The sequence below is a fragment of the Cupressus sempervirens genome, chromosome 5 (assembly GCF_028749045.1).
Source record: "Cupressus sempervirens isolate cs-2001-9-10 chromosome 5, ASM2874904v1, whole genome shotgun sequence".
Lineage (NCBI taxonomy): Eukaryota > Viridiplantae > Streptophyta > Pinopsida > Cupressales > Cupressaceae > Cupressus > Cupressus sempervirens.
This window is the reverse complement of record NC_143122.1, coordinates 910,911,809-910,924,616: the sequence shown is the minus strand read 5'-3', so window position 1 is coordinate 910,924,616 and position 12,808 is coordinate 910,911,809.

Genomic DNA, 12,808 nt, shown 5'->3' with positions numbered 1-12,808 from the left:
GTTTGTTGAGCATTAGAACATCAAAAAGTTTGTCTTTAGAATGAGTTATAGTAGTTGAGCTAACTTTGTGAATTATGATGAACTTGGTATTGTAGTTGACTCTAGAAAGTCATGATTTGGATTGGTATTAATGTAATTCATTGTATCATGTCCAAGAAAGTGTGTGAAGAAGAATATGATGAGAGGGAGTGTGAATTGAAGAAGGATAGAAGAAATATAAGGGACAATAGAGATTTATATATCATAGTCACATGATCATTGTAGTTCAAGGAATCTCATTTATCAAATCAAACTTGTAGATCATAGATCAGCCACTAGTTCATCCTAACAGGTGCATTAGTTAAATCCTTTAATAGGGTAGACTTCATAGACTTTTGCTAAATCTCTTAACCAAGGGAATACTTCATTGTATGTTTGTAAATACTTTAACAAGATGGACCTCACAACGCATATTCCTCCTAATAGGGTAGATAACCAAAAGTGATCTATTGTAAGCCTTAACAGGTTAACTTTATACTGCAGCACTAAAGCTTGTGGGTATCATCCACACTACACTTTTACTTTCTATTTGGAAGGTTTCTAGGTCACCATATCTTGTGTCAAATTGTTACGAATATTTTATTAGTTTCATTCTTTCATGCATGAAATTAGATTATAATATTATATGAAGGATTAATTGGTGAATTAAGATAAAAGTTTTATTGGTTCTTGATTCACCCCTCCCCTCTTAGTAACCCTGCCTACATTATATTTCCAACACCTTACTTCTTACAATTTTATGATTTTCAAAATCCTAAATCCTATAACCAAATAAGTCAATGCCATATACAAAAAGTATAAATTTTTTTGACTAATCTTCTAGAATGGTTCGATTTTGACATTCTATTTGTGCAAATACTTCACAACTGAAGGTTTTGAGAAAAGAATAACTCATCTTCTTACTTGTCCATGCTTCCTCTAGAATAACACAACCCAAAAGAGTACAAGGACATCTTTTAATCAAATATTCAATAGTATTGATAGCCTCTACCCATATGTTTAAGGGCATCCCAACATGCAACCTCATGCTCCATTATTGTCTTGTTCATGCATTCAACCGCTACATTTTCCTATGGAGTCCTTAGGAATTTTTTCAACTATGTGAATACCATTAGTGGAGAAATAATCTTCAAATTCAAAGTTGTAATATTCACCATCATTATCAGATCTAAGACATTTTAATCTCTTACCACTCTCATTTTCAACCAAGTATTTCCATTTCTTAAAAGTTTGAAATACATCAAATATATGTTTAGGGAAATAAACCAATACTTTTCTAGTTGCATCATCAATAAATGTAACTTAATAATTAAAGCCATCGAGGTAAGATACTTGAGTTGGTCCCTACACATCTGTATTCACAACCTCTAATTTATGGATTTTCTTTTCCTTCCCACTCTTTACAAAGCTCACTCTCTTCTCTTCTTTTCCATACACACAACATTCACAGAAATCTATAATGACACATTTTAGACCTTGTAAAAAATTCTTTGAATGAAGCAATTTTGTACCTTTCTCACTCATGTGCCTAAGTCTGATGTGCCATAGTATTGTATCAGAATCTACAAAAATTATTTGTTCTCCCTGCTCAACTATAATAATTCTTCTTGAACATTCATTTTTCTCTAAAACAATTAAAGTAGAAGAAATTGTATGACTTGTAAAAATATATAAAGGTTCATACTTTCACATCTTTTGCTACCACAAGGGAAACTTTTGGAACCTTCCAATTTTTGTCATTAAAAGTAACTATGCAATCCTCATCACCGAGTTGCCCTACTAAAATTCCTATTCTACAACTTAATCTTAAATTTTTTCTTTCTAAAAATCTGATAGGATTCACTAACTCCCAACTAAAAAAATCCAAAATCCCCTTAGACATAATCAATAAAATAACCTCTATGGGGTGTAGCATGAAATGAAGCTCCAGAATCTAAAACTCAAGAATCATCAATGGTCTCTAAAGAAAGAAGCAAATAATCCTCTTTGGATTTGTTACCACATTTTCCTCCTTGTTCCCTTTTAGTTTTTGTCCTTCATTGTTCTTTCAAGTCCAATAATATTTCTTCTTATGCTCTAGTTTCCCATAGTACCAACAATCTCTTGGTCCTCTAGATTGAGACCTCTTTATTGGAATTAAGGTCAATTTGTCTATTAACTTAACACTTAGTGAGTTGGTTACATTTCTATCAATCTCTATAGTTTCTAATGAGCTAAGTAGTCATATTGTAGTTCATGTAGACCTTTAAAATGTTTACCAAGCATCAGAGAAACTTAAATTATAGCCTGAGGGTAAAAGTGTCTACCAAACTATATAGTAGAAGTGATGAAGATCTTAGTGTTAATTGAGATCTATAGTGTTAATCAAGTTCTATAGTGTCTATTGATCTCACAATGTTAACAAAGTGAATCTAGTGTTGAATGAGTCACATAGTGTCAACCAAGTAATTAAGTATTTATCATGTTTCTCAATGTTCACTAGGTCATACAATGGTGAATGAGTTCATGCTACTCAAAGTGATTAGTATGGATTGAGCTTCAAATTCAATTGAGAGCTATAGTATGCAGAGTGTTGACATTATTTGATGAGTGTCATAACATCACCAAGTTTGTCTTCTAAACCTAAGTTACAATAGTTGGGCCAACTTTGTGAATTATGATAAATTTGGTATTGTCATCAACTACAATACATAGTCAATTAGATTTATATATATGTAATATATTGTATCATATACAAATATAATAATTCATTGAGTATATGAAAAAGTATAAGAAGAAGAGTATGAGTTGAAGGTTACAAACAGAATATGGTAAACCATAGACTTATCTATCATAGTCAAGTGATCATTAAAACTTAAGGAATCTCATTTAGAAAATCAAAATTATAGATCAAAGGTCAACCACTAATTCATTTTAATAGGTGCATTAGTTAAATTCTTTAAGTAGGTGGACTTAATAGAATTTTTTTAAATCTCCTAAAAAAGTGCATACTTGACTATATATATGTAAATCCTTTACCAAGGTGGATCTCAAAGTTGTTATTGCTCCTAATAGGATAGATCACTAGAAGTGGTCAAACGTAAGCCTTAACGTGTAAACTTTATGCTATAGTACTAAAGATTGTTAGTATCATCCACACCCAATTTTACTTTCTAATTGGAAGGTTTCTGGTCACCATATCTCATTTCAAAATTTTATGAATGTCTTATTTCTTTCATTCTTTCATGCATGGAATTAGACTAGAATAATATATGGAGGATTAATCGGTTGAGTAAGTTAAACTTTTATTGGTTCTTGATTCACCCCTTCCCTCTCAATAACCTTGCTAGCCTTATACTTTTAATAATTGATATTAGAGCCATTATGTTCTCATAGGAGAAGTTTAACAATTTGAGATAAGATCATAGGCAATGCACATGCTAGATAAGGCTATTGAGAATAAAAAGATGGATCTTGAATTAACTAGTTGACAACTCAAGAAAGAAAGGGAGAAGCTTTCTCAATCATTGCAATAAAGGAAAGATCTTACAACACAAATGGATGATAATCTCTATATTGAAAAAATAATTGAAGAATTTTTCCTAGAAAGAAATTTAGATGACGTTGATGCAACAATCAAAGACCTACTTGAGAAGAAAAAAAATTTTCAAGAAGAAGTTAGAAAGATAAAAAGAGAAATAAATCTAATTAGTCAGATTACGTGAAGTCATGGAAGAAAAAGATAAAGCCAAAGAAGAGATAGAATAAAATGGCAATGAAATTTAACAACCATCACTATAGCAAGAAGACTTTATTGATTAACACAATAAAAAAAATCAAGAGCTTATCAATGTAAGGATAGAGAATAAAAGACTGTAGAATGATATCAATATTGAAAAGAAAAACAACAAGAGAATAATGAAATCTCAAGAAATGAATGAGAAAACTCAATATAGACACAAAGGAAAATTTGGATTAAGATATACATAAGAATGTGAATCATCTCAACATGGAGCTCAAAAGAATGAAAGACCTACTTGTAATCATTGTGGTAAGATAGGTCATACATCAAATAAGTGTTGGAGTAGTGGTAAAGAAAATTTCAATGGAAAGTGTTGCAATTTCAATAAGCATGGTCATAGAGAAAGTGAATGCACAAAGAAATCCAAGTTTGAAGGAAAGTGTCACAACTAAAAACAAAAAGGATACAAATCTTCAAAGTGTACAACCAAGAAATGGAACCCAATAGAGAAAATTGTGCAAATAATATTTATTTAGGATTATAACACATGGTTTAGATGTCATTATTGTGGTGATTTTGGGAAAATTGGAGAAAATTATGTGAAACATCACATGACAAAAAGAGACACTACAAAGAGATGTTTTCTTTGTATAGAACTTGGACATCTTTCCAAGAACTGTATGAGCATAGGTAGAGATGAAGATGAAAAGAAAGCCAAAGTTGACAATGTTAGGAAAAAAATGAGGCAACAATGGGTGTAGAAATCTCCATAGAATATAAGCCAAATTCATGAAGTTGGGTGGCTCAACCATTTCAACTTAGTTTCCTATAGAGATCACTGGAACTATGATTTAGAAGAAGTGATCTAACATCATTTTTAGCCAACAAGAAGAAAGATCCATAGTAGCATTCAAGATGGATGAGGATCACCAAGTGATGATGATAATTTCAGACCTTACCAAGCAAGGTTGGGATGCAAGACCTTACCAAGAAAGGTCGGTTGCAAATATTTTCCAAGGTGTAGATGTTGTGTTGGTAGTTCCTACCAAGTCAAGAGACCTTACCAAGTTGGAGGTGTCTTCCAAGCATTAAAGACAAAATTGAGTAGAGAAAAATCTCACAATGAGAGGATATGTGTACAAAGCATTAATAGTGATTGTAAAGACTAAAATTCATTAAAAGGACGAAATTGAATGTATTATTTCACCACAAATGATTAGATCACATATTGAAGAGAAAATTTAGAGCCTCCAAGTGATTTAAGTAGTTTCTATTGAAGAATTATCCCATGTTCATAACTCTACTGAGCAATGGCATCTTCAAGTAGAAAGGTTAAGAAAGGTTTTGAAATGTTGGATCATGAAGTTGACTGCAAGGTTGCCACATTCAAATTGAGTTTGACAATTACAAAGGCACTTGACTCTACTAGAGAACAATCCAAAATTGTACCTAAGGTACTTCTTGTTCAAGGCATCTGATCATTATACCATTTTTTTATTTAGGAGCTTGGAATGCTAGAGATGATTGAAACACTCAATGAACTATGTGTGAATGGTATTCTAAAACCTGAGCATGAATATTTGGAGACAAAGGGTTTGACACATATTTTACATATGTTGAGGGATTTTTGAGTGAAGTGGATTAGATTTATCCTAAGCTATTTTCATAAAATGAAACTATGGTTAGATAATCCTATTTTGATAACCAAGAAGATGATATACATGACTACTAGATTTCCAATATTAAACAAATCTAAGACCACCAAAACCCTAGGTCAAGTTGAATTGACAAACTAGACTCTTTCTGAATGGGATTAAAGAGGCATGAAGCTTAGTAGTTTAATTGACATGGAATTGAAGTTTGGAATTCATGTGATAGCTCACAAGATATCCAACTCAATCAAGTTGAGAAACATGTCATGTGAAGTAGTTGACATAGCATACAAGGTGGTAATGAATAATGTTTCTTTCAACCTTATTGAGCTACTACTAAATCAATTGAGAAAGAATATGGAGAGCACCCAAGTATCAAAGAACAATCTCTATAAGTTTAGTTCTCTCTTGACATGTCTATTTTTCTATTTTTAGAATTTTTTTCCTTCTAAAGAAACTATAGTATGGAAGAAAGATACCCCAGTACTACATCAAATTAATGAATTTATAGCAAAGATGGGAGAAACCTTTCACAATATCATGGAAAATTATTTTGAGACATTTAAGGAGAAGATGAAAAGAAGATTTAGGATACCAAGGGAACTTGAAGAAGATTATGAGAAAGATATATGTTTCATGGTTGGCTATAACAAGGTTTATATTCAAGCAATTAGGCTTGAAATATCATGGGTTAAGCCTTTGGAATACAAGGTTAACATTGATGAAACTAAAGATATTATTGAGGCTCTATTGAATGAGCCTAGGGATCCTAAGGTAAAATATTTTGGTACTTATGAAGAGGCTAGGGCCAAAATTAAGTTTGAGATTAATCTATCCCAAGCAGTAAATAGAGAAAGGAAAAGAATAGAGAAAATAATAAAAAACTCTAAGAAATCAAGCTCTCCTCTAAAGCTAACAGAAGGTAAAGGAGATGATATAGTATATGAAGATGATTAAGATGAAGTAGAGGAAACAAAACCTGAGGAAGAGGAGCCTCCTAAGAATCAAGGAAAGGTTATAGTAACCAAACCTACCAAGTCTTCCCCTGCTATGTTTGTACAAGAAGATCTACCAAATTTAAGAGGAAACTGAAGTTGGGTGAAGAAGACCAAGCCAAATAAATTATATTTTAGAGTTCTTCCACTACCTTTCAGGAAAGATAGAAAAAAATGAAAGAAGGAATAGGTAAGACATGTTTCAAGCCTCTTAATTATGAGACTAGGAGAAAAGAAGAGAAAAAGAAAATTGAGGATACTCTTTTAACAAAATTTGGTAAGTGGAACTATTCTCTTGATGATTTTACATAGAAAGTTCCCAATGTACTTTTGAAAGCAATCAACCCTCAATGGTATGGTGCAATGAAAGTTTCTAAATACACTAGTGAAAAAGCCTTCAGATATCTTACACTAAGTCCTAGTGAGAAAGAGATGAAGGAATCTTTGGAGTAGAATGAGAAGAATCTCACACCCAAATTCAATACATATCTAATACTACTCAAGGACATCGAATCTATTGTGATGTCTACTACTACCACATGGAAAAACATCTATGAGTACACAAGCCTAGTGAATTTTTTGTGCATGTTGATGATGACTAATTTGATTATTTCTATGTAAAAATAATTTTTTTTCAAACATATGATCTAGATAAATTCATTCTACCTAAGTTATATATATTCCCACACTTTTCCAATTAGAAATGTCTATTAAATGCATGTCTTATACTAGTTTATATCCAGTTACTAAAGAAAAAAAACTATTTCAAAAAATTGACATTTCAATAGCTCTTACTATTTTCTATGATATCTTTTTAATAACATATAAGTTCACCATTTTATAGAGCTCAAACTCAAGAATATTCTCATATATAGTTTGTAGTTTTTAAATTAAAAATAACATATTATATTTACAAAATTCTATAAGCATGTATTTTAACACTTGAAAAGATGTCAATTTTGATAAAACAAAAAGTACTAAATCATATAAAAAAGATAAAAAATATATTTGATGTTGTAGAGGAGAGAGTCATCTTGTAGAATGTGTAATTTTTCTTCTACTTAGAATAGATTTATTTTGAAAAATGTGGTGGCTGATGAAAACTATCGATTTGAGGTGAGTTGAAATTTGAATCATTATAAAAGAGAAATTATAGGTCTAAATCCAATTTTTATTTTTCATTGTTCTAGCTTTATATTTTATCTATAAGATAGTTTGAGATCAAAGGGAAATAATTTTATTTCCATAGAGTTTTGTGGTAGGAAATAGGCCCCTAATTTTTAACATTTTTTAGCAACTAAAAAATTATCTATAAAAATTAGGAAAATATATCAATTGTTATTCCAAATAATTATTAAAAATTATAATCGTAAACTTCATACATTTCTACACATTTCATTAGTTTACTTCATTTTCAAATTTTAAATAATAATGCTAGTTTTATGTCATTGAAGGTGAATAGTTATACTTTTGTTAGCCTTTTCCTTTAGAAAAAGATAATGTAGGTTTGTGCTTTTACCTAGTAGAGATCAGAGATGATGAGATAAACAATGTCAATCTTGATAAGGAGTAAGTTCAAGAAGCTACTCGAGTAAATCTTCTATAAATATTGGGTATTAAAAAATCTAATGTAGAAAAGATTGTAACATTAGTTATGACTTCCTTTCCTCACTCTTATCAGTCTTAGCGAAAACTTCTAACAAGTTGGTTAAACCAATCTCTAGAATTGCTCCGCTAAGTATTTCAATGACTGAAATTCCTAGCACTTAATCTACCAAGAAGGAATTCTTCCTAGCATCAAGCTTGGCTGAGAAACAACAAGGTATTCCTATTGTTATTGTTATTTCTACATTTTCTGGTATTCCTACTTTTCCAACTATTATTTCCACATCTATTGCAATGAAAGTTGAGAATTAGTCTCAAACAAGCACTGAAGTTCTGAATAAGGAGAAAGAAATTGTTCATTCTGCCATTCTAAAGGTTAAGGGTAAAGGAGAGGAAGAAATTATTTTAAATGACGACATTTTTATTCCAAATTAGGATACCTCTAACATCACTTTTGAAGAAATGGATACCATTGGAGATCTTTGGAAGAAAAGGGCTATATAAAAGAATGTTATAAAAGAGAGGAAAGAGATTAATCAAGTCCTTGAGGACATCAAGAGCATATTTGTTGCTTTGAATATTGAGGTTGATGGGAAACAACCTATTTTGGATCAATTAGCTTAAATTGTCCACAAGTACAATGAATAATTAAATTGACAAGAAAAATTGTTGTGGAGAGCTAAGAGAAAATTGTAAAATAAAATTTTGGAGTAGGTAGAATAGAAAATTGATATATAGATCAAGTAGAGTTGTTTACTATTATTGGTTCACTGGAAACATTTGTCAATAATTTTGTTTCTCTATTTGTCAAGTGACACATCTATCTTTAAAAAGGAGATTAAGGAAAAATAGATGAGGATATGAAGGAAAGTGCACACCAACTATCACATCATCATAGTTGTAGTTTTGCACTCTTTACAAAGATTAGATATTTGATAGATCTACAAGAGGGATTTTTGAGGTAAGAAGTTAGAGTTAGGGCCACACTTACATAAATTTAGGGCATGATTCTTGCAAACATGGATGCACTGCAAAAGCACATTGCATGTGCAAAGACTCTCATCCATGGAAGCAACTTCTCCATAGCTGATCACATAATGGAACTATCAACAAAAGTATAGATAGCCTTGCATCCAAGTAAGGTACTACAACTAGAAAATTGGGTCAAGATTATGACAACCATTTTGAAGGTACACTGATTTCTTGCCACATTTTGGTATTAACTTGTAGATGCTATACACATTTGACATTTATCTCAAAAATGGGGAGAAGAAGATTATTTGTATAGAGTATATATATGTTTATTATTAAAAAGGAGGTGAATATTATTGATAAAGGGAGAGAAGAAGATTATTTGTATAGAGAATATTATCATACTCTACATATATGTTTATAAGAGAGATATATGTATGGGGGAGTTGTAATAGATAGATAAGCACATGTACAAATAGAAATAAAATGTTTACAATAGTATTTTTAAAAATTAGAAAAATAGAGGAATTTATGGAGCTATAGCAATAGTAAGTCAAAATTGATTTGAAGACACATAGCATTGATAAAGGACGTTTTTGACTTGTAATTTTGAAAATTCAGATCTTTTCGTATGATAAGTGTTTTTGTCACTAATGTCAAAGGGAGAGATTTTTTACATTAAGATCTATTTGTCTATTATTGACTTAACACTTAGTTGGTTAGACTACTACGGGGCTCTACAATTTCTACTAACCATATCATTCATCCCATAGTATTAACCAAGTGTTTTAGTTGCTATCGAGGGAAGTAGTTAGATTGCACTTCATGTTGAGGTTTATAATGTCTATTAAGCATCCAAGAAAACTTAAAGTATAACCTAAGTGTGGCAATGTTGATTGGGCTATCTAATAGAAGTGATGAGGATCTTAGTGTTAAAGGAGCTCTGTAGTATTAACCATGTTTTACAGCAACTACCAAGCTTGTAGTGTTAATGAAGTGAATCTAGTGGTGAAAAAGTCATGTAGTGTCAATGACTGACTTAGTATCTACCAAGTTTCTTAGTGTTCAGCAAGTCAAATAGTGTTAACTGAGTTCATGCTACTCGAAGTGATCAATATGGATCAAGCATCAACTTCAACTGAGTGCCAAAGTATGCTGAGCATTGATAGTATTTTCTAAGAGTGATAACATCACCAAGTTTGTCTTTTGAACTAGAGTTATAAAAGTTTGGCTAACTTTGTGAATTATGGTGAATTTTGTATTGTAGCTGACTTTAGTAAATAGTTAATTGGATTTATCTATATGTAAAGTATTGTATCATATGAAAATGTAATAACTCATTGAGTATATGAAGAAGTAGAAGAAGAAGAGTGTGAGTTGAAGGCTACTAGTAGTATATGGAAAAGAAGAGACTTATATATCACAATCTAGTGATCATTACAATTCAAGGAATCTCATTCAACAAATAAAAGTTTTAGATCAAAGATCTATCAATGATTCATTCTAACAAGTGCATCAGTTAAATTTTTAACCACATGGACTTAATAGTCCTTTGCGAAATCTCCTAACAGAGTGCATAATTCACTGTATGTTTGTAAACCCTTTAACAAAGTGGATCTTATAGTCCTTATTGCTCCTAATAGGGAAGATCACTATAAGTGGTCAATTCTAAGCCTTAACAAGAAAAATTTAAACTGCAATACTAAATCTTGTGCATATCATCCCCACCCCAATTTTAATTTGCAATTGAAAAGTTTTTGAGTCAACATATCTTATGTCAAAGTATTATGAATGTCTTAATGCTTTCATTCTTTCATGTTTACAATTAAATCATAATAATATATGGAGGATTATTTAGTGAATTATGTTAAAGTTTTATTGGTTCTTGATTTACCCCTTTCCTTTCAGTAACCTAGCCTACCTTATATTTCCAACACTCTTCCCCCTTGATTTTCCTCTTGATTTCCCATGATTTCAAGAATTACTTCCTCTCTCAGTCATTCTACCTTTGCTTTATGCATTCAAACACTTCCTAATTTAGATCCACCTAAGGTTTTCCTATGAGTTTCCTCATTTAGAATAACACCAATCACATCATCAAATTTTAGGATATTAGATCAAGAATCATAATTACTCATAGCCATTAGGAAACAATTTCAACTTTCAAGAAAATAACACAAAATCAAGAGAGCTCTAATTTCATCATCACAATTAAAGTTTATAGAAGATAATTAGTAGTATTAACTATATTAAACTCATTTAAAAGATCTACAAAAAATCCAAGTTCTACCATCCTCATTTTAAATACACACTTCATGAGAAATATCTTTTTTCAAGTGGAGGACTTTTCATATAGTTTCTCTATGGTTTGCATCAACTTTTTCATATCTTATCTTTTGTAATATTAAATGTCACTGATTGTATGAGGCATAATAGAATACTTCCAAATGCCTTTCTATCCAAAATTTCCCACTTGTCATATGTAAATGTTCCTTATTTCTTGGCTTTTCCTTCTAATGACTACCATAAATCCTTCTAATAAAGATAGTCCTCCATTTTCATTTTCTATAACTAAAAGTTTTTCCCATTAAAATTATCAACTGTGAGACTCCCACTCAACCATGAGACCTTCATGCAGAGGATAACTATAAAAAATGAGGAAAACCTAGGCTAAAAAATCATGACAATTTGGCTCTAATACCACTTATTAGGATTAATGATAGACATAAGAAACAATTATATAACAATATAACCAATATCATAAAATAATAAATCACACAAAAGAGAACACAAGACACAAGGATTTAATGATTTTTACCTAATCCTTGGGCTAAATCCACTAGCAACAAGTCCAATATTATTATTATCTAATGATTACAATATTGAATCCCTTAAAACTACAATATCATCATACATTATGAAACCCCTAACTTGAACACATTTTATAAATAATTTTTCTACTTACAAAATTAGGGATAGAATAAGTTGTCCTATAGAAAAATAAAAGTTCTTTATGTGATCTGTGTTTCCCTGTGGAGCCTAATCATAATTAGAGATTTATTTAGTGTGGTTTCCCCACACATTATTTCTACAGAGGTTTTAGAAGATGGGCTCAAGGAGCGCCATCCTTTGCGGGGTTTTGGGGAAGTGTCATTCTATTAGAATGTTCTAGAGTTCTCTAAAAAGGAAACTCTTAATAGGGTGATTAAATCCTTTGAAAAGACCACATTTAATAGTATTATTTATAAACTTTAACATGATTAGATCCAAACGGAACTCACTTCAGAAGAGTGAAGATTGGCAACATGTTATTGGTGGTTTTTCCCAAATTGGGTTTCAACATTAAATCCTAGTGTCATAATTGTATGGATGTCATTTGAGATGTTTTAATATTAATGTTTTACATTCTGCAAGTTTATTAATATTAAGATACTAGGATGTAAGTTTATGTTACTAATTATTTGACCAAGTTATTAAATGTTTAGATTTGAAGTATTTGAAATGATTAAAATTTCAATTGGTATATTTAGGCTTGAGAATAACTGTTTCACCCCCTCTTAGCTATTCTAAATAATTCTAACATCATGTGGACCAAAAAGTGGTGATGTGAAAAAAAAAAACTCTAAAAATCCCCATGAGGGCTTAAGAAATCATGTTGAACTTTTCCCAAAAATCCTAATACCAACACAAAAAAACCATTATGTAAGAAAATAGGGTACTTGAAATATTAGACAACCATATATTGGGTAATTGATATATCCAATACCTAATATATTAGTACTCATTATATCTAGTACCTAATATATCAAGTACCTGATATACCA